General features: G+C 39.8%; 1 non-coding gene across 1 annotated transcript; it reads left to right on the top strand.

The window, feature by feature from the left end:
* The first annotated feature begins 3,920 nt into the window (after nt 1-3,920).
* Trnas-uga (transfer RNA serine (anticodon UGA)) lies at nt 3,921-3,995 on the top strand. The gene has a single exon. It is a non-coding gene; the product is annotated as a tRNA-Ser (tRNA).
* The last annotated feature ends 19,439 nt before the right edge of the window (nt 3,996-23,434 follow it).

The following is a 23,434-nucleotide window of genomic DNA, read 5'->3' as shown; positions in this document are numbered from 1 at the left end:
AAAGACACTTCTCCCTTTCCAGGGTAGTCACCACATTCTGGAAAGAAACAAGTCTCTCTCTTGATGCCACAGACTACTAATGACTTCACACACCCAACCAAGGTGTCATATGTCACATACTCCAGAAAGTTCTTCAAAGTTACCACACAAAGTTCAAAATTCGTGCCATACATACATAAATAGACATCTCTAGGTGGGTGTGAAACTACCCACTGAGGTTGTAGTGCATAAAATTCTGATCTTCCAATATGTGAAGTTGTATAGCTGCTTTTATAAATTGCAAATTACTGTGAGTCATGTACCTCTTCACTTCCACAGCTTTTTTACCTTCCACTGTTAGAGTTATAGTGTCTTTTTGTTGGTGCTCTGGTGAGAACAGTTCCATTTATCATCCAGATGAAATGACTGCACTATTTGAACTTGAGGTACTTCTACAGCATGAGCATAATAGGGATCTGGTCTTCCAAAGACTCCTTTTACAAACCTCACATTTCTCGATTTGTCTACCATGTACTTTGCTACTGATGGAACATGGTTCAAAATTGTTTTCTTTGAAAATGTCTCTGGGATAATAAACCTGAATGAAGTCTGTTTTTTTGTTTGTCTTATACATCACTCTTTTGTGGATATGCAAATGGTCAGCACACATGCAAATGGTCAGCACACTTCAATCTCCTGTGGACCCAGTCAGAAGACATTTCAAACAGTCCTTTTCACAAAACACACTGCAACTGTGTCAACTGGCAAATTCCTCACAAAAACACAGAACTCACTGGATGGTCTCAGATTTCTTAGAAGCCTCTTAAGCAAACAAATTAACACTGAACAACTACAATACAGCACCTGTAATGAACAACCACAACACAGAAACTACAGCAAAGTGTAAGAAATATCTGCAACAATGGAAGTAAAAGAAATAACTGCAACAAATAAAGTGATATGAAATAACTGCCCAAATACAATAGAAATAAACATTGTAACAAATAAATCAGTAAGAAGCAATTTAAGTGAAGACACACATTATGCTTGAAAGTTAAAAAGAATGATTTTTTTAAAATAAAACCTGTCCAACTCAAAAGTGGAAGCTCTCCTTTAAAGAGAATATAGTACTACATGGTACTAAACAATAGGAAAAAAATTAACTTTTTTGGATTGACATTTTTGAAAAAAAAAATTTTCTGCAAATTTTAAAGAAAATTCAAAAGGTGATAGAAAAAGAACTTTGACAGATATGTCCAAATGGAGCATACCATTATAGTCATAAAGCAATTAGCTTCCAAATAAAAAAATATCTAACAAAATATCTGGAACTGTTACACAGATACAGCATTTTAAAATTTTTTCCGAAATTCGCATCTTCAAAATGGTGTTTGAAGTGTAATCTACAGAGGTCTGTATCTTGGGGCAGGAATTTTTTTAGAGAAATCAAAAAAATACATGTTCCTTACTTACACCTGAATTTTAATATCTACTAAATTCAATAACATCTGAGACTCTGAAGGTAACCCCCCTTCCATTTATATTGAACACAATTGATTAAAAGTTTTATCCAATGAACTTTCATAATTCTTTATGTGGGAATAGGCCACATATCATACCTGAATTGGGATACACTAGTAAACAGTAACCAGGATGTGTGATATCTAAAATTAAAAATGGATCTGAGTATAACAACAGCCATTTATGGCTCAATTGTTTTAATTTAGTTGATTTTATGTGCATCCATAATAAAGCTTCTACTACTGTAAGAGCAAGTGCATTTTAATTATTTGTTAATTTATTTTTTTCTCTTAGTTGCTTTGTCAATGAACATTATTAGAGCTTAGTGAACTTTTTCCTCTAATGGTACATCATCAAAAAATTCCTTTTCTTGAAACATAAGTTTGATTTGTATCAAACTGGATGATGAATGTGGAAGGTTATTCACTGTTGTTGTTGTTGTTGTTGTTGTCTTCAGCCCTGAGACTGGTTTGATGCAGCTCTCCATGCTACTGTATCCTGTGCAAGTTTCTTCATCTCCCAGTACCTACTGCAACCTACATCCTTCTGGATCTGCTTAGTGTATTCATCTCTTGGTCTCCCTCTACGATTTTTACCCTCCACACTGCCCTCCAATATTAAATTGGTGATCCCTTGATGCCTCAGAACATGTCCTACCAACCGATCCCTTCTTCTGGTCAAGTTGGGTCACAAACTTCTCTTCTCCCCAATCCTATTCAATACTTCCTCATTAGTTATGTGATCTACCTATCTAATCTTCAGCATCTTATTCACTATCTGGTCAAAATGAGTGATGTGTTTTATTATCCACTTGGCTTGTTTCAGTGGAGAATATGTTGAAATAAATTGATTAAATTCTTTGAATATTCTTTCAACGGCATTTGATTGCAGATTAAAACTTGAAATTAATATATGCTTAATTTAACTTTAAAAAAGTCTTCAGTCTCTCGGTGGTAATAGATCAACAGGCTTTCCAACTATAGGTAAATATTAATACTCTTAAGACTGTGCACTGCCGCTACAGTTTTGGTGGCATATGATCAAATGTGTTTCAGAAATATGTCATACAGTGCCACCAAGTATGTAAGTCCCCTTCTTGCTTTAGGAAGTGGTCCTGCCACATCTGCAAAGAGCTGAGAAGGTGTTGGCGTCTGTCTTGTTTTCCTCTAACAATCTTCTCGTAACCTCTTTGCACATGGTGTGCTGGCACCAGCTTATGCCAGCACATCTGTCATGCTATGAAAGTCTATTGCACAGTGAAGAATGCGTATTAGTGTACCAAAACTAATGGACATAAATATTACCAATGATATAGCACTAGAAGCTTCATAAAACCACCGACATTTGTTTGACATTAGAAGCAGTAATGATGACTTTGTTTTAAGTATTCCTGAATGTATGTAGCAATTAGAAAGTTTTTCTATGTGTTTTCATGAAGTATGCTTATGTTGCCAAATGTGATGCTATGTAATGGGAAAACATTTCAGTACAGCAGTAGATCTTTAAAATACAAAAATGAGGGCAGAGCATTCTGTCAGATATAAAGAAACATAATAACTTTTTCTTACTGGTAAATGTATGGATAATTATTCAACTCTTATACCAAAGATTCATTTCAAATGTATGGACAAAAGAAGATTTATGCTCTTCGTTTAATAGTTTTAGTAATAGTTACCTTTTGTTGTTCTCATGCCCTGATGAGAAGACACACAAGTGAAGTGGTGTGTAATTTGTGGTGAAATTGTGCTAAACAATGACTGCAGCTTCTGAAACAATACAAGTTTCTCATTTATGATACCATGGACCTCAGCTCCTGTATCTATGGAAGGTTATTATTATTTTAATTTTATATCGAGAATTTAGATGGAGGTGACGATGTTCCCAACTGTGCTGCTCAACAATAGAGGTACGTTTCCAGAATGAGATTTTCACTCTGCAGCAGAGTGTGCGCTGATATGAAACTTCCTGGCAGATTAAAACTGTGTGCCCGACCGAGTCTCGAACTCGGGACCTTTGCCTTTCGCGGGCAAGTGCTCTACAACTGAGCTACCGAAGCACGACTCACGACCGGTACTCACAGCTTTACTTCTGCCAGTATCCGTCTCCTACCTTCCAAACTTTACAGAAGCTCTTCTGTTGGTAGAGCACTTGCCCGCGAAAGGCAAAGGTCCGGAGTTCGAGTCTCGGTCGGGCACACAGTTTTAATCTGCCAGGAAGTTTCATATCAGCGCACACTCCGCTGCAGAGTGAAAATCTCATTCTGGAAACATCCCCCACGCTGTGGCTAAGCCATGTCTCCACAGTATCCTTTCTTTCAGGAGTGCTAGTTCTGCATGTTTCGCAGAAGAGCTTCTGTAAAGTTTGGAAGGTAGGAGACGGATACTGGCAGAAGTAAAGCTGTGAGTACCGGTCGTGAGTCGTGCTTCGGTAGCTCAGTTGGTAGAGCACTTGCCCGTGAAAGGCAAAGGTCCCGAGTTCGAGTCTCGGTCGGGCACACAGTTTTAATCTGCCAGGAAGTTTCAATAGAGGTACGTGATTGTGTTCATCTCTTTCCCTTTGTGGCCGCCAATGTCAGTTTCAATATTTAGGTCATATTTGTCATGACATTCAGAACCTACAATCTTTCTTTTCACTTAATTAATAAGTCCAATTATTTTCTTTCTTAGATGAATTGTTTCACAATTAGTAATATACAGTAATTTCGACATAGTAATTGTATTGTAATTTTCAAGTAAATTATTATGTTGGAGTTCAGCTTCTGCAATGAGGAAAAGCACAAAATAAAATAAAAAGATGAATAAATGCATTTTAACCACAATTCTTTTTACCCAGCCCATGGGGAATGATAATACTTAGAACGTACGTGCCTCTATCTCAATTGTACATTTGCATACAACTGAATGTGTAGGGATGTAACTATACTTATGACCCATTGCCGTTACAGTATTAATTCTTATTTTGAACCAATCGCTCACAAATGGACGTGTCCTCTTATTTTGTGTAGTCAGTTGAGTGTGTTTCTTAGTACGACATTACTTAAAATATTCAGTGGCTTTGTTCCCACAATTGACCTTTTCCTGTCACAATGGCACTTCATGCAAAATATTTATTACACAACATTCATATGAACTCTCATTTCAAAATTACAATGCCAGCTGACTAAGCTTTTGACAATTTAACAGGGTGGTTACAATGGCGACTGAGTGCCATGACCTCTGTTTCAAATTTTTAGTTGGAATATTTAAATAATTTTTTCATCCATTAATGCAACTACAACCAACTGTTTCTGTTACGTGTTACACCAACTGCGTACCAGTTAAGAAAATTATTACCAAATTAGTCCATAAAATTTATAAATATTTATCATAAAAATTTGGAATAGAAGGAAGTATTGAAATATTAAATGTTAAACCTGCTACCAAGAAAACCAACCAGCAAAAGAAAATATACAAGGTAAGAGCAACAGCACTACAATGCTTTTGGCTGAATGTAAATGTGGGATCTGCTTACATTTAGTATGAGCTTCAATAGTAGAGAAGTTCGGCTGCATGCTGATTTATGGCTATTTACAGCTATGGTGAAATTAAGATCACCAACCAAAATGATGGATACTTCATTCAATAAGGAATCAGTTGCTCAATCTATGCCTAACACAGAAGTAGAAAACATTGCAGATACTGATAACACAGTTGCAGTGACTAGTGGTACTCAGTTGCAAGCAACAGACAATGATACGTCAACTTAGGAAATTGTTCCAGAATCCGCAAATGTACAAGATCCAGTAGAGCCAGACATTGTACAAATGTTTAAAGAAATGCAGACAGATTTTATGTCACAATTTGTAACTCAAATAACAGCTCAAATGAATTCACAGATAGGAAACATCACAACACAGATAGGAAATGTAACAACTCAGATAAGCAATGTCACTACACAGGTGAACAATGTCACAACACAGATATGGAGTGTAACTTCCTAGACAGTGATGTAAAAAACCTTACTGATACACACGTAACCTGACAACACAACTGACACAACTAAAAAGTGAGGTAGCAGATCAAGTAATAGATGTGGTACATGAAGATTTAAATTCCATGAATCAGAATATTGATAATGTGAAAACCACAGTTAAGGATGTGCCAGAACAGATACATAAGCTGACTGAAAATTTCAAAGCTATGAGTGTACAGCAAACCAAGCTAAATAAAAAATGCAGGAAGCTGTAAATCAAGTTGAGGACATGACAAAACAGCAGTTTGAGGACTTTTTAGAAGAAAAAGACACACACATAAACCATACTCTAAATAGACTTACAAAAAGCAATAAGTAACACAATGGAACAATTATACTTTACACAAAACACATCTGTAGTTAAGCTTCAGACTGACATAGATCAGATACAAAAAACTTTGACACAGGACTTACCAGGCTGGCAGAATCAAATAGTCAAGCAATTTAACAGGAAACTTAGTACAATGAAAGAACGAAACCAAGACACAGAAGAAGAGCTTTACAACATACCCACAGGTAAGAGCAATAGTGCAATTAGTGACTATCATACCCCAAATATATGTGTGCATTCACCAAATTATGAGATGTATGGTATCCTATGACACCGTGATGGAAATGCAGTGTGGCTAGGGTCTACCGTCAGGTAGACCATTCGCCTGGTGCAAGTTTTTGAAGAAGACACCACTTTGGCAACTTACGTGTTGATGGGGATGAAACAATGATGAATGATTAGAAGGACAACACAACACACAGTTCCTGAGTGGAGAAAATCTCCGACGCACCTGGGTATCGAACCCGGGCAGTTAGGTACAACATTCTGTCACGCTGACTGCTCAGCTACCAGGGGATGACGACACTGTGATGAAAGAAAGAAACAGTGGATAGCTGAACCCACTTTGATCATCAGTTTTATTAGAAGAGAGTCTTATAAAAACTGGCAATTTCAAGTGTTTATACCTGAAAAGAAGTCTGTGCATCTGATAATTTTTATAAAGTCATTCAAAAATGTAGTGCCTAAAATGTGGTCAGAACAGCGAAAGATACAATATGTTATGGGTTATATCCATGGCAATGAAGCATTATGGGTGAAGGAAACATCAGAAACTTGTCAGACATTAGAACAGTTTGAAAATGCATTTCTTTCAAAGTACAGGTCACATGGCGTGCAATAGAGATTAAGAAAAGCCCTATTCAACCCTGAACAATATAATCCAAAAGCTGGATCATTGCAAAAGTATTATGAGAAAAACTGAAATAAGACGAGGTTCTGGGACAAGCCAGTGACACACACTGATGTCCTACATATTCTGAAAGCTAAACTACTGCTTAATATTTGGGAAAAGCTAGTACAAGTACCCGAGAGAAATTTGGAGTATTTTTTATCTGCCTTGGACTCTATTGACTTAATTAATGAAGATGCAAGACAGAGCCACACCAACCAAAATAATTTCTGTAGCAGTCGTGGCAACAAGCCTCCACAGCACCAGCCGCAGTATGGCATCAACAATGTAGTGTGCGTGGGTGAGTCACGACTGGCGTTTTTTGATCCCGCCATAGCAGTGCGTATGCCAAGCCCAAGTTCAGGAGGCGATTTTAGCAATAACTATTACCAAAATTTTAACCTAGGGTATAAAAGGAAAAGAAAAAATTGTAGCAGAAACTGCTCTGCCTACTTCAGTAACCATAAATGAAATTGAAATATAAATGATAACAGGAGTCAGTGGGGTAATGCTTACAGTAATTTACAGCCTAAATTTAGCAACAACAACATGGTTGACCCACAAAATGTGCAGTGGTAATACCTGATTAGTAATCAACCCCATCTGTCCCAAGCACAAAGTAACTTTACACCTACAAATGCATGGCAGAATCATAATCAGAATGCGCAACAGAGAAACAATACAGCAGGAGTGAATATTATAGAAGTGACAAATGAAACACCTGCAGACAGTAATAATGGGGTGTTAAACCAAATGTGGCCCCATTATGCTGCCCAATTTTGGCCTGGATAGCCATGGGGGTGATCCATGCTACCATGATAATAATTTGCTAAGGTATCAAGACAACTTATAGATTTTGATGAAAAACTGAGACAGGTATTGATCTCTATTACAGATCAAGCTCAACACTGTAAGAAACACTTTGGCAAACAGCTACATGGTGTTGCCAGATTTGTGGTTGGAGAAAAAGCATTACTCAAGATCCATGTGAAATCTTCTCTGTTGGCAAGAAAAATGCTAAGTGGAAAATAATGTATACTGGCCCATACATTATTGTACATATTCCACGGGACAGATGTTTGGTAAACTCAAAAAAATGTTTAAATGTGTGTGAAATCTTATGGGACTTACCTGCTAAGGACATCAGTCCCTAAGCTTACACATTACATAACCTAAATTATCTTAAGGACAATGACACACACCCATGCCCGAGGGAGGACTTGAACCTCCGCCAGGACCAGCCAATGGTAAAATCAATGGACTCTGTGCATACACAGACTTGAGGAAATTATACCATGTCTATGTATCACACTTCATACCTATCTATGCACACAAGTGAAATAAGTAACTTATGGTAAAAACAAGGAATATGATTACTGTACAGTAAGCATATTTTATGCAGCTACGTCAATCAGTTGTTTGTAGGTAATGCCTTCAAAGGAGAAGTAATTGTGGGTGAGGATGTAGTTGGTCATGGTGACTAGGAAGGAGGTTGGTGGTTTGGAATCCATCGGGCCTTGGGAAAGGTAGTGTTCAATAACGGTAAGGCCATGAGCATTTGGACAGGAACTGTGGAGAGTCAGTGGAGAAATTGGTTGGTATCTTTTATATAAGAGGGTAGGTTCTGGGTAATAGGTTGAAGGTGTTGGTCTATGAGAGCAGAGATTCTCTCAGTGGGGGCACAGTAACTGGCCACAATGGACCATCCTGGGTGGTTAGGTTCATGGACTTTAGGAAGCATGTAGAAGGTAGGAGTGTGAGGAGTGGCTAGGGTGAGTAGAGAGATGGTTTCTGGGGAGAGGTTTGGGATGGGCCTAAGGATTTGAGTAGTCACAGGAGATCCTGCTTGATTACTGCAATGATTTGATTTTTGCCTCATGACTTTTCTTCAATCCTAATCCAGTGCTAGTCTCCTTTGTTACTATTTTATTTTGCATGACTAAGCTTAATGTTCATCCTTTTTCTCTTCTTTCCTATGTTTCTCTTGTTGCCTTACCAACTGCACTGCAAGCTCTACTTATGATCCACACTGTATCAACTGTCTCGGCCACGCACAACAGATGGCTACAAAACTACATTGATTGTTGGTGCAGCATTTTATGTCCCACATTACTTCCACCGATATGATTAATCCTATACTTTCAAATTGATCACTCTCCCTGCCCCATTTCATGCATTTTTGAGTGTTTGCTCCCACACCTTTCCAGTGCCACAAGATATTGTATCTCATCTATGAACACCATCCCACCCCCAACACTTTCCCCATTCTATCCAAGTTCGCACCCACTAATTTGACCACCCAGTCCCATCCTTCTTCATGCTTATCCACCCTCAGGCCTTCTAACCACAATAATATATGTATTTTTATTAGTTATTTTGTACTGTGATCCTTGTGACTTCCCGCCAATTTTAGCGAGTTTTGTCATTTCGCTATCATCGACTCCCTCAGATTTCATCTTGTTGTTACTGTGATCCTTGCACCTTTTCGCCAATTTTAGTGAGTTTTCTCATTTCGCTATCGTCGACTACCTCAGAACTCATCTTGTTTCCCTCTTTTCCATCCATTTCATCCCTTTCATATATTTTCACACGTAGTTTGGTGTATTTTTGCAATATTTTTCATATGTTATTCTACATTACTTACGTAATTTTCTGCATTTTTTCACAACCATGGATCCTTGCTCCTTCCAGCTGCATCAATACAGAAAAGTCTCCTTATCCCTAGCTAGAACCTAGTGCCACATACTGTTCCTGCATTGTTGCTAGGCTCGTAGAATCCCTCATAATGGCCTTACCATCAAATTACCCATCTCCGGCTGCCACCTCTCCTTTCACAATTATCTCCACTTGTTAAAATTTGGCCAATACTTAGCCCTCACCAACATAGTCCTGCAAAACCATATCAGCCAAGCCTAAACCTCCTTGCAGTACCTTCTCTCCATTTGCAAGGTTCTCCTGCTATGCAGTCCCAAATTCCTGGAACCCGTAACACACACTGAAAGTCTTGCTCTGTAAGGACTTGAGCAACATGCACGACATCACCTCAGAAAGCTTCCTACTCCCACCTTGGAGTGCCACTGCCTATCACGTTCCACATCACCTGACACGTTCCACATCATTACGAAGTGTCGTATTCATGATCTATGGAACAAGTATTAATCTAATCTAATCTAATCCTGTACAACAACCTCCAAACCTTCTCTCCCCAGGCCCCCTCATAGCTGACAAACCCTGTGTCGCAGACCTACTACACCTACTCCGCCCTCCAAAACTCCCTCTCCCACCTCACACATAATCCAGAACCTAAATAATCTACAACACAGTCATGAACCTTTCCTCCAGAAGCCTTAGCCCCACAAAAATAACAGTCCTTCTCAAAGGCCTCACCTGTTGCACCACTCCCAAGTTCAATCATATAGGACTTGTTAAAGACCTTCTCTCCTTCTCCCAGTCCACATAGTGGAAAAACTTTTTCACCACCAACCCTACCAGTCAGACTCAACCGATGACCAATATCGAACCTTGCCTAACTCAGTTCACTCATCCATCAAACCGTGATCCACTTCCACTGCCCCCAAACCACACGCTGTTAACTTTCCAGAGTTTCTTAACCTCAGACCTTGCCTCACCATCATTCCCCAAATCCCTCAACATGCAGAATAACCTTATGTATACAGAAAGAACTGCAGTCCACCATCTAAACACTGATCCTGACATTATAATCCAACCTATGGACAAAATCTCCATCACTGTTGTTATGAACCGCAAAGATTACCTGGCAGAAGGGCTCCACCAGCTGTCAGATACTTCCACCTACAAACCTTGCCCCAGTGACCCCATTCCAGTAATCCAGCAGAATATCCAGTCACTACTCAACTCCTTAGGCCCATCTCAGAACCTCTCCCCAAGTCCTGTCTGCTCATCCCTATCACTCCCTGCACCCTACCGTCTACATGCTTCCTAAAGTACATTAACCAAACCACCCACGATGCTCCATTGTGGCCAGTTACTGTGCCACCACTGACAGAATCTCTGCTCTCATCGACCAACATGTTCAACCTATTACCCAGAACCTATCTTCCTATGTAAAAGACATCAACCAATTCCTCCATCGACTTTCCACAGTTCCTGTCCATTTACCAAATGGTGCCCTGCTCGTCACTATTGATGCTACCTCCCTGTGCACTAACATTCCTAATGCCCATGGCCTTACCACTAATGAACACTACCTTACCCAACACCCAACTGATTCCAAACTGACAACCTCCTTCCTAGTCGCTGTGACCAACTATATCCTCACGCACAATTACTTCTTCTCTGAAGGCATTACCTGCAAATAAATCTGGGTTACAGCTGTGGGCACCTACTTGCCAACCTATTCATGGACCATCTAGAGGAATCCTTCCTAAATATCCAGAATCCTAAGCCCCTCATCTGGTTCAGATTCATTATCTTTGCTATCTGGATTGAAGGTGAAGAGTGAGGACACCCTATGGACATTCCTCCAGAACCTCAATAACTTCTCCCCCATTTGCTTCACCCTGTCCTACTCAACCCTACAAGCCACCTTCCTAGATGTTGACCTCTACTGCGAAGATGGCCACATCAGTACCTCGATCCATGTCAAACCTACTAACCAACAGCAATACCTCCACTTTGACAGCTGCCACCCATCCCATACCAAGAAGTCCCTTCCACACAGCCCAATCACCCATGGTCATCACATCTGCAGTGGTGAGTAGCCCCTCTTGAAATCACTGAAGCCTTCACTGCCCGTAATTATCCTCCAAACCTTGTACAAAAACAACTCTCCTGTGACTTATCTTTACAGTCAATTTTAATTGAACTTGACTGGAGGCTGCATATTAATCAATAAGAAGAGGTACAATCAAAAGGCAGAAGGCCTTATCTTAAAACAGTTCATGCAAAATTTGGCTGAAGGCCCCCTTACAAAGGCGCAACTTGCCTCAAGGCAAGGCAACGCTTTCAAGCTTCTGCAGTAATAGGGTGTGGTCTACGATGTCAAAAGCCTTAGACATATCAAGGCATATGCCAGTTACTTTTTGTCAACTATCAATTTTTTCGAGTACTTCACCCAGAAATTCATATATTGCTGTTTCTGTTGATCGGCCTTTCCGGAAGTCATGTTGGGTTGTGGATAATATTTTGCACTTTTCTAGAAAATCTAGCAACCTCTTATGAAAAAAATTTTCTAGTATTTTCGATAATGTAGATAGCAAGGCAATAGGTCTATAATTGGCTATGTCTTCTTTCTTACCCTTTTTGAATAGTGGTTTCAGTTTCACTGTCTTTAAGCAGGAAGGAAAGACTCCATTTGTTAATGAACTGTTGAAAATGTGGGCTAATGGTACTGCAATGAGGTCACCCACATGGAGAGCAACAACACAATGATGAAAATACACAGCCAAAAATTATGTCAACCACCAGGGCAGATAACCGGAACATGGTATTGCAATGAGGTCACCCACATGGAGAGCAACAACACAATGGCGAAAATACACAGCCGAAAATTATGTCAACCACAAGGGCAGATAACCGGAATGTCAATGCCACAAGGCAGAAGATACCACTAGTCAACTTCAATAACAGAGAACAAATTAAGTTAAGCTCCACAGGAAGATGGCTGGACTCTTAGCCAACTTGAATACACACACGTTGTTGCTCGCGGGAATGCCCCAAAAATGACAATCAGAATCAAATGGAGAAATGTAAACAGTTGAGTTTCAATAATAGGTTAAGTGAGGACTCAACTTTCATGTCCAAGATCAGTGGGCAATGAACTTCATAGTGCTTGCAAGCAGCACCTCACACTCCAACCACACGTGCGCACCGCCAGCGGCCCTGATCAGAGTATGCATGACAGAGATTTCCTTGCTGTTCCACACTTACCAACTAACTGCCCAGGCCTGGAAACAGTGAAAGGACCAAACATATGTTGGCCCATGAGATGATCAACTGAACAACCAACCAACAGTCGTCCCGCTCCAATCTCCCCCTGCTGGACAGTTCAGGTGTGTCACCAGCAGTTTGCAAGCACTGGCTGTCTGCATCTCACCGGCACCTCATCCCTGACTGCACTGCCGCTGCATCCCGACTGCACTGCTGGTCCATCTCCAACTGACTCTCAGACACACGACGACACAGAAATACTATCAGTCACTCCAGAGATGGTATGGCAGTGCTCTTACCGATACACGCTGCTGCTGCCGCTCATGGACAAGTAAGGCAGGAAGTTAGTGATGCCAGTAAATGGAATATGTAAACAAGGCGGTAGTACTGTAATAGAAGGTGACAAACAATAAATGGCATGTACATGAGCCATGCACGGCTCATCCAGCTTTTCTGAATTGCACAAATGGGAACTTTCCGTGCAATACATCCCACATACCCATTCCCTCCAGGCCTCAGCCTCCATTAGCGGCTGTCCTCACCCATGCAGCCCCTTCCCTGCTCCCATTCCAGCTCTACACAGCTGTCAGTCCACCACCACATCCAGTCTTTTTTTATTTATCTTATTTTATTATTTATTTCTCTCTATTTCTCTCTTTTACCGCTATTTGCCTCACCCCCCTTCTCCCCATCTCTCCCCTGCCTGCCCACCAATGTGCCGCACTTCACTGTCTGCATCCCCACCATACTATCCCTCTGCCTCCCCACCCCAGCCTCCGACTTTTCCCCATCCAGTTGCCACTTCCATCATGCACCAGTGCTGCTGCTCACAGTGTGGTTCCAGTTGCCTGAGACTGCGTTCATGTGTATGAGTTGTGTTTGCATGAGTGTGTGTGCATATGTGTGTCTATTGTTTACAAAGGCCATTGGCCTAAAGCTTCAGTGTGAAAATCTTTTTGTTGTACCTCTCTGCAACTCAGTATCTCTGCTATATGGCGAGTAGCTAATTTTCTTCTCATAATATTGTTCTCTTATGCCCTGCGAGATGTAAGATAGTATCGCGATTGTGAATTGTATTACTAGAGGCACATATTTTCAGAGAGTGCATTCAACTACCAACTTGAGTAATGAAATATTTTGAAAGATGATGTGGCAGCAAATAATGAACATAGGCATACTAAAACCTAGCCAGTGGTCTCATGAGCTACAATGTTTTGAATATTAAAAATGAATGGAATAGTATGTAGTCACACAGTGACAGTGAGTTATTCAGTGAGAGTGATTTATTCAGTGCCATGTCAGTTACATGCGTAGAGGCAAGTGAGAACAAGTTTTATATTATGAGCCTCCTACTTCAAAATAAATGGGACTTGGTGGATTGAGGAAGCCTGCTACAGTATGGGTGTTTGTGCCATAGGACAGTGTGCCGTTGGCACAATAAATAATAAATTGGAGTACTTATTTCCATGCAGTGAATGTAGGAAATGCCCTGTGGTCCCTTCTCACAGCCAAGATGTACGACGAGTTGAAGCAGGTGTTTTAGTTTTGTAAATGCTGCAAACGCTGCAGAAAACACTTCATAAAGATGTATTGATTGGTACGCTTGGCATTGCTACCCAGTGGTAGGTGCATGGCTACTGGACTCCAAACGGTGCTTAGCATGCTGCCTGACTAATTATTGCGTGTGTGGTTACTTGTAACTGATGCATTATTGACTGATGGTGTAATGCAGGAGACAATTTGAATGGAAAGCAAAATTTACCTTCAAATGGGCACTCATCATACTGTAAAGAGATGTAGAGACACAATTTCCTGATCCATGATCTATGTCCCACGTCATGAAATAAAAATGACACCCATTTTCATTGAACTTAAGGCAGAACAGCACCTATGTTTATGTTTATGTATATGTTAGTGTTAAGTTAGACTAAGTACTAATTTCTCTGAATTTAATTTGTTACATGTTTATCTTTCCCATGATGAGACAACTGTAAAACCCAGAAAGGAAATATATTGGGACCTTATCAGATAGATCTTGGTATAAAAGAGGGAGGCAGTGGAGAGCATAAACAACTATGAGCAAGAATTTGTCACATTTACCACTTCAGATACCCTTGCTAACTCGAAAGCCTGGATCGGCACACCAAAACATATGACAGTCTTGTGATTTTTTTTTTATTTTCAGAAAAAATATAATTGTGGAATCATATAAAAGACTTGTAAAATGTTATTTTCCTATCAACTTGCTACTCAAAATGTTATTTGCATGCAGGAACAATGATGCTACAAACCAGTCATAAAGAACTGAACTATGGACTTGTATAAAATGTAATGTAATATTCATCTATTTGATGTAAAGGAATTTTGTGTACAGTATGTAAGTTAATGTATATTTTGGTACCCTAGCGTATATGTTTTGTTTTCATTACTAAAAAACCATAAATGAACAGCATACCAGAGAAACGAATGTTACAACAAGTGTTTAGCTAAGTGCCAGGGCTGGCTCCAGAACAATGAAAGCAAGGTGGTGAAGAGAAATCCCTTAAAAGACACAAACAGTGCAATTCAAGTATATGTGTAAAGGAGTGAAAGAACTACCAATGAGTAAAGTGGTTGGGCTCATTGCCCGGAATTTGACATTACTTTGGACAATTCGCCCAAGACGGTGATGTACGGAAACTTAATAATTTTTCTTATTGATAAACATACAGATAATTATTCGACTCTCATACTAAAGATTCATCTGAAAAGTATTTAATACTGGTGGACAAAAGAATATTTGTGTTCTTCATTTATTAGTTTTAGTAATAGTTATCTTTTGTTGTCCTCATGCCCTTGTGAGAAGACACACAAGCAAAGTTCTGTGTAATTTCTAGTGAAATTGTGGTAAACAATGAAAGCAGCTTCTGAAACAATACAACTTTCTCATTTATGATACCATGGATCTTAGCTCCTGTAACTCTTGAAGGTTATTATTATTTTAATTCTGTATGGAGAATTTAGATGTAGGAAATGATCTTCACGTATGCACTGCTCAACAGTAGGGGTACGTGAATGTGTTCATCTCTTTCCCTTTGTTGCCACCAATTTCAATATTTATGTCACATTTGCTGTGATATTCAGAATCTGCACTCTCACCCAGGCCACAGGGAATGAAAACTTAAAATGTAAGTGCCTCTATCCCAATCACATGTTCGCATACAACTGAGTGTGTACCAATGTAACTATACTTATGACCCATTCCCTTTACAGTATCAATTCTTATTTTGAACTACTCATTTGTGAATGTATGTGCTCTCTTATTTTGTTTAGTCAGTCTGGTGTACTCCATAATAATGTTACTTATAATATTCAGTGGCTTAGTTTACACAACTGATCTTTGTCTCTGTCGCAATGGCATTTCACACCAAACATTTATTATGCAACATTCATATGAACTCTCATTTCAAAATTATGGCACTGGCCGACTAAGGTTTTAACAATTTAAAGGACAGTTACACAGTAAAAGATTATTTTCAGCATTAGTTATATGAACTCTAGAGGTTTGACAAGTTTATTCTGGAAGCTATTTCTGTGTTTATCATCTGAAGTGTAGGACAAGGGAAAGCATTGAACAAAAGCCAAATGAGAACTGAAGTTATGCTTTTATAATTTTTGGAAATGGAAATGAAGTCCTATGCTTCTTGACAGAGCATAGGGGAACAATGTGGGAGAATTTGTAGCCTAGTACAAACATAAACAGATGAACTGTTACTTGCAACTAGGTATATATAGAGGGCGGGACAGTAATATTTATTGAAAATAGTTACCTTACATAAACTTTTTATCTAAGTTTTTATTTCTGTGGCTGAAATGTGTAATACATGTATACACTGCACACTACAAAGTAAAGAACAATTAGTTAAACCTGGTAATCAGTTGTATGTTAGCTAAGTGCATTCTCTGGTCACACTTGTGCTTTATAACTGATACTAAATTGAATCGATCATTTATTGAAAGGAAGATGTACAGGCTATGCAATAACTATACTCATACTGTAAATATTAATATGTAAGCAAAATGAAATATAGCATTTCTACTTGATAAACCAATCAGAAGCCACTGCAAGGTGTTACTGGACGGATATTTAATTTGGTATGTAAATATTTATATGTTTGCTAGTCTCTTACTTATCTATTTAATATGAGTTTATATGAAGTCTAATTTGAAATAGAGATTTGTTATGTAAGGGTATCTGACATAATTTAATCAGCATGATCCATTATTCGTTAAATGATGTGAGACTATGAGCTATGTGAGTTTATGGAGAGCAGGAGTTTAGATTTTTGCCACATGTGATTTCAGAGGCATGTGTTTATTTCATGATCGTGGTCTGTGTTGTTTGGATTTTGTTTGTTCTCTGCTCTTTGTGGGTCTGTACATAGAATAGAATTATTTTAAGGGTACATGGTAACATGACAGTAATCTAGGTAACAGTATTCAATCTGTGAAACATGAAAAGAGGGCAGTAAAGAATTTTATAAACATTGAACCATGAGCAGTGCATTGTAACAACCACACTACTGACACTGTATGCTTGTTAAGTATGCCACTTGTAAGAAAGAGAAATGTAAAACTATGTTAATTAATTTGTACAAGAAATAAATGTGATCCAGGGAACTAACAGGCTTATGCGGGTAACAAAAAAGGACTCATTTATTTGTGAGTGTTCTTATAAGTGAAGAATGCGACATGAACTTGTGGACATTGGTCGCAATAGGACACTTCAATAAGTGACATTGTGAATCCAAAATGCATAAAGTAAGTAAGTGTTATGCAAAGTGGGCAGCTATATGTCAAATTCACCACTATGAAGTGGCAGTGAGAATTCCGGTGCACAAGACTTGTCATCAATGTTACATGCTCGCTGACACATGTATCCACATGCAAAAGTGATTCAGTGGACTTATAAAAGATATTACTACACTGATGAGGTAATGGACAAGTAAAAAACTGCCTCATCAATAAAGAAGCACTGTGTGAAAATGTATTTAATTGATGCCACAAACAAACTTTGCCAATATACATTGAGTGAACATTTTTTATCTAACTATTTTAAGCAGTGACTACAAAGACATTCTTGAAACACATGTGGTGAACACTAAAAAGCATAAATGAGTACTGTCTATTGATGAACTTTGCAGAGAAGAACTAGACTCACTTAGTTTGTAAATACCCCATGATCTATGGACTGGTGTCAACTACAAACTAGTGAAAAATAAAATTCCTGAAAGATAGACCTGGATCACCAGAATAATACAGAAGGGAGACAATAGTGAAAGCAAACTCTGTTGTATTCATCACTTTTTTTCCTTATGGTAGCTCTGTGATATTTAAGTAATTTTTGTAGAGCTGATACTGCTAGGCTTTGCTTTTCATGTACCAATGGCCGCAGTTGGTTGCCATATGTGAAGCAAGCAGGAGTGGGGGCTTGGCCAGCCACCAGAGTCATTCGTACGCATTCCAGCTATGATGGGCATCAGTTTCCTCAAACTGCCACCAGGGATCACTGCACGAGCTGACAGGCCCGCATCCTTCTCAACAGAATGCCAAATTGAGAAAGTGTTGTGATGTATCAATCAGATGCACCATGCGTGTTCCATAGTTACAGACAAGTCCGTCAAGATTCTTATAATAAAAAATCAGGAAAAAAAAGTAAAAAAAAAGATAACAAACTCAAAAACAACTTACGTCTGTAAATTTATATTTCTTCATACTTACTGAATGCTTATGAACATTTTCTATAAAGACAAACGTATATAAAAAAACTTTAAAAAACAGGTACACAGAGACAGTGAAGTGTAAAGTGTAGGTACTCTCTAAAAGAAGTGCAAAGTGGACAGTGTATTTTGTTAATGATTCTACCAGAATATGAATTTACTCCTCTGTAACAGAATGTCTACTAATCTTATCACAGTTAAATCATTGCTCTGTATTTCTAGAGACAAAATAAGAAAGAAGTGTTCAAATAGGCGATGAAATGTTGCTTTCTGAATTATTAATAGAATATGCCCCAAATATTTAATTAATGCTAAAAGACATTAAGAACAAATAAATCAGTGAGGCAAGTAGGAAATGCTATGATTTAATATAGTGAATGTATTTTTGTGCTGTTCTAATAAAGAATGTTTCGGGGAAATGTTTACATGTGGAAAAAAAAGCATTGTACAGGCAGTTGCTGTAATTAGTTTAGGACTATATAAAAGCAGGAGCTGGGATTTCTCTCTCTCTCACTCTCTCTCGTTTTTTATATATATATATATATATATATATATATATATATATATATATATATATATATATAGATAGAAACTTCCACATGGGAAAAATATATTAAAACAAAGAATCCAAGACTTACCTAGCGGGAAAGCGCCAGTAGACAGGCACAATAAAATAACACACAAACACACACACACAAAATTTCTAGCTTTCGCAACCAACGGTTGCTTCTTCAGGAAAGAGGGAAGGAGAGGGAAAGACGAAAGTATGTGGAAGTTCCTTTCTATTTTATATATATATAAAAGTACCAAGAAACTTCCACATGGGAAAAATATATTAAAAACAAAGATTCCAAGACTTACCGAGTGGGAAAGTGCTGGTAGATAGGCGCAATGAATAAAACACACAAACACACACAGAGAAAAACACTGGCGGCTGCTTCGTCAGGAAGGAGGGAAGGAAAATGAAAGATGAAAAGATGTGGGTTTTAAGGGAGAGGGTAAGGAGTCATTCCAATCCCGGGAGCAGAAAGACTTACCTTAGGGGGAAAAAAGAATAGGTATATACTCGTGCACACACACACACACACACACACACACACACACACACACACATGCATATCCATCCATACATCAATGAATCTATGGATGGATATGCGTGTGTGTGTGTGTGTGTGTGTGTGTGTGTGTGTGTGTGTGTGTGTGTGTGTGTGCGAGACTTATATCACTACTGCCTGCACAAAAGAAAGGTTTATTAATGATATTCAAGGAATGAAGTTATAATGTGTCCTGTCAGTCTAAAGGATAACAGACAAGACACGGAGATCTGAGCAAGAATGCTCTTCGGTTCCTTTCTGAAACAAAAAGCTTATTACCTTGGATTGAAATCAGCCTCAGGCTGACTGCCGCTATATCTTTGAAATATTATTTATGAAATAATAATTATGTTTCACAAAATTAATACACATAAGTTATTTAGATCTGAATCAATGTACAGATAAGTGCACATTTTTGTGTTTTCTTTGGTTTCTGCAACGTTAAATTTACATAAAATTATGTGCATCTGTCCATGTATTGCTTAAAGCTATACTGCAGCAAACAGGAGAGGGTTTAATCAGACTCCTATACAGATTGTTGTATTGACATTCTTGAGGAAGCATATCCAGGATACATAATGGAATGTTACACTCTCTGACAAAATTCTACCACTAGAGTGGGTAGTGGGGTATCTAGATGTGACCTTGGATGCAATACTGCCATGAAGTCTTCAGATAAATAATATATGTTCCAAAGAAAAATATGCTTTTATACTAAAAGGGCAAGTGGTAAGACATGGGGTTATATCCCAAGAACTACACTCCTGGAAATTGAAATAAGAACACTGTGAATTCATTGTCCCAGGAAGGGGAAACTTTATTGACACATTCCTGGGGTCAGATACATCACACGATCACACTGACAGAACCACAGGCACATAGACACAGGCAACAGAGCATGCACAATGTCGGCACTAGTACAGTGTATATCCACCTTTCGCAGCAAAGCAGGCTGCTATTCTCCCATGGAGACGATCGTAGAGATGCTGGATGTAGTCCTGTGGAACGGCTTGCCATGCCATTTCCACCTGGCGCCTCAGTTGGGCCATCGTTCGTGCTGGACGTGCAGACCGCGTGAGATGACGCTTCATCCAGTCCCAAACATGCTCAATGGGGGACAGATCCGGAGATCTTGCTGGCCAGGGTAGTTGACTTGCACCTTCTAGAGCACGTTGGGTGGCACGGGATACATGCAGACGTGCATTGTCCTGTTGGAACAGCAAGTTCCCTTGCCGGTCTAGGAATGGTAGAACGATGGGTTCGATGATGGTTTGGATGTACCGTGCACTATTCAGTGTCCCCTCGACGATCACCAGAGGTGTACGGCCAGTGTAGGAGATCGCTCCCCACACCATGACGCCGGGTGTTATCCCTGTGTGCCTCGGTCGTATGCAGTCCTGATTGTGGCGCTCACCTGCACGGCGCCAAACACGCATACGACCATCATTGGCACCAAGGCAGAAGCGACTCTCATCGCTGAAGACGACACATCTCCATTCGTCCCTCCATTCACACCTGTCGCGACACCACTGGAGGCGGGCTGCACGATGTTGGGGCATGAGCGGAAGACGATCTAACGGTGTGCGGGACCGTAGTCCAGCTTCATGGAGACGGTTGCGAATGGTCCTCGCCGATACCCCAGGAGCAACAGTGTCCCTAATTTGCTGGGAAGTCTCGGTGCGGTCCCCTATGGCACTGCGTAGGATCCTACGGTCTTGGCGTGCATCCGTGCGCCGCTGCGATCCGGTCCCAGGTCGATGGGCACGTGCACCTTCCGCTGACCACTGGCGACAACATCGATGTACTGTGGAGATCTCACGCCCCACGTGTTGAGCAATTCGGCGGTACGTCCACCCGGCCTCCCGCATGCCCACTATACGCCCTCGCTCAAAGTCCGTCAACTGCACATACGGTTCACGTCCACGCTGTCGCGGCATGCTACCAGTGTTAAAGACTGCGATGGAGCTCCGTATGCCACGGCAAACTGGCTGACACTGACGGCGGCGGTGCACAAATGCTGCGCAGCTAGCGCCATTCGACGGCCAACACCGCGGTTCCTGGTGTGTCCGCTGTGCCGTGCGTGTGATCATTGCTTGTACAGCCCTCTCGCAGTGTCCAGAGCAAGTATGGTGGGTCTGACACACCGGTGTCAATGTGTTCTTTTTTCCATTTCCAGGAGTGTATGTACTGAGTAACACCTCAGCAATAAGACGTATGACAATTTATAGAGCTACAGCATGGTGGAATCAAGTAGAATAAAAGATGGGTGCTAAGGAGCTTGGGAAGTTGTGACTGCCTGCTTAGCCATAACAGGCCAAATTAGCAGCACATCCACTGCTGGGATGTAGACCACAGTGGAAATTCCACCATTACACTTTTGGTGTGCAATACAGGCAGCAGCAGTGGTGTATACGTTAAAAACTGGAAATAAATTGAAAGCTTTAGGGTGTGCAGAATCACACACTAATTTAATGAATGTGATAAATATAGCAATGGGTGGTAAAATGCTGGCTGACAACACAGTAACTTCAAACTGCTTCAACAAAACTTTCAAGGTAACAATTGGAAGTAGGAGGAAGTGGAAGAATGAATCAAAATCTATTAGGGGCACAATCTTATTACTGCTAGGTTGAAAGCAGACAACAGTGCTGGGGGCACAGTATACAGGGTACAGCCTAGACTAGACCAATTTCTCAAGGGAAGCTGACAACAGTATTTCAGGCAGAAATATTTGCTATCAGAATGCATGAGAACCTGTGTAGGTGCCACAAGGATTGTGGCATGTACATTCATTCAGATAGCTAAGCAGTCCAGAAATCTCTGTCACCCACTGAAATGAGATCAAAGACTGTTGGAGAATGCAATGAAGCCATTGTGAGGTTAGGGAAAGTAACAGGTCTGTCAGTCAACAGATGAGGTGGGCCTGTACACTTTCATGCTGTACATGTCTCTTCACGTTTTCACCTCACTATCTCGTTGGAAACAGTGGACCAAGGGATGTTTAGGAGTGTGGAAATCTCATGTATAGATGTATGACACAAGTGACACCCAATCACCTGGTCTCATTCGAAGTCCGTAATTTTGACAGAGTGCCCCATTCTGTTCTCTCATAATGTCCAATGACCATTATGGTCACTGATATGGAGTACCTGGCACAATTTGGCAACACAGTGCACCTAATATGAAAAATGTGTGTTTTTGGAAGTGTCTGGGTACTTTTGATCACATAGTGTACGTAACTGGATGAGTGCGTAGTATGTGAAACATTGGACTAAGATCCAAAAACAAAAACCTGGCAAGCTAATGATGCCAAAGCTAGGTTTCAAGAGAAATTCTACAATACTGGGCTTGAGCAGGAGACAGATTAAACTCATGGCAGTAAAATGACTGACCATGAGTACTTTAAAAAACACCTGTACATGGTGGGTAGAGAGAATTAAGACACCAAATGTAGACTATGTAGTGAGTGAGATGAAATCTTGCCTAATTTAATCTTCCAATGCAGATCCAAGAGACACTGAATATGTGGATTATTAATTCTTGAAGTTTATGTGTCTAATAAAGAGCTAGTAAAAGCTCTCCTAGTACTCTTTAAGGGTAATGGCTGGCTTTACTCGAATGTCAGGGAAAGAAACTGCACGATAAATTCAGTTTTGATGGGGGCAATAGTGGGCTAAGGCCACTATCATTTTGTCTCCCAACACAAATGAAATTAAACAATGCATTTTTCTAAATTTAAAATAATCTTTCACATTTCCCAATCCACTGGAAAGGAATGTTTTTAGGCTCAATGGAATGCAATAGAACTGCAATTTGCCCTGCATTCAGTATGAATCTAATGTAGTACACAAGTTAAATTTTCTCTTTTCATCCAGGGGAATTTTTAGGTACACATCTGCCAAACCACTGTCTTCTACGTCAGTCCATAAACTCCTCAGTA

This window comes from Schistocerca gregaria, chromosome 6, assembly GCF_023897955.1.
Source record: "Schistocerca gregaria isolate iqSchGreg1 chromosome 6, iqSchGreg1.2, whole genome shotgun sequence".
In the NCBI taxonomy this organism is placed as follows: domain Eukaryota; kingdom Metazoa; phylum Arthropoda; class Insecta; order Orthoptera; family Acrididae; genus Schistocerca; species Schistocerca gregaria.
Note: the sequence above shows the minus strand (reverse complement) of the source record. Positions and strands in the feature narration are given on the sequence as shown.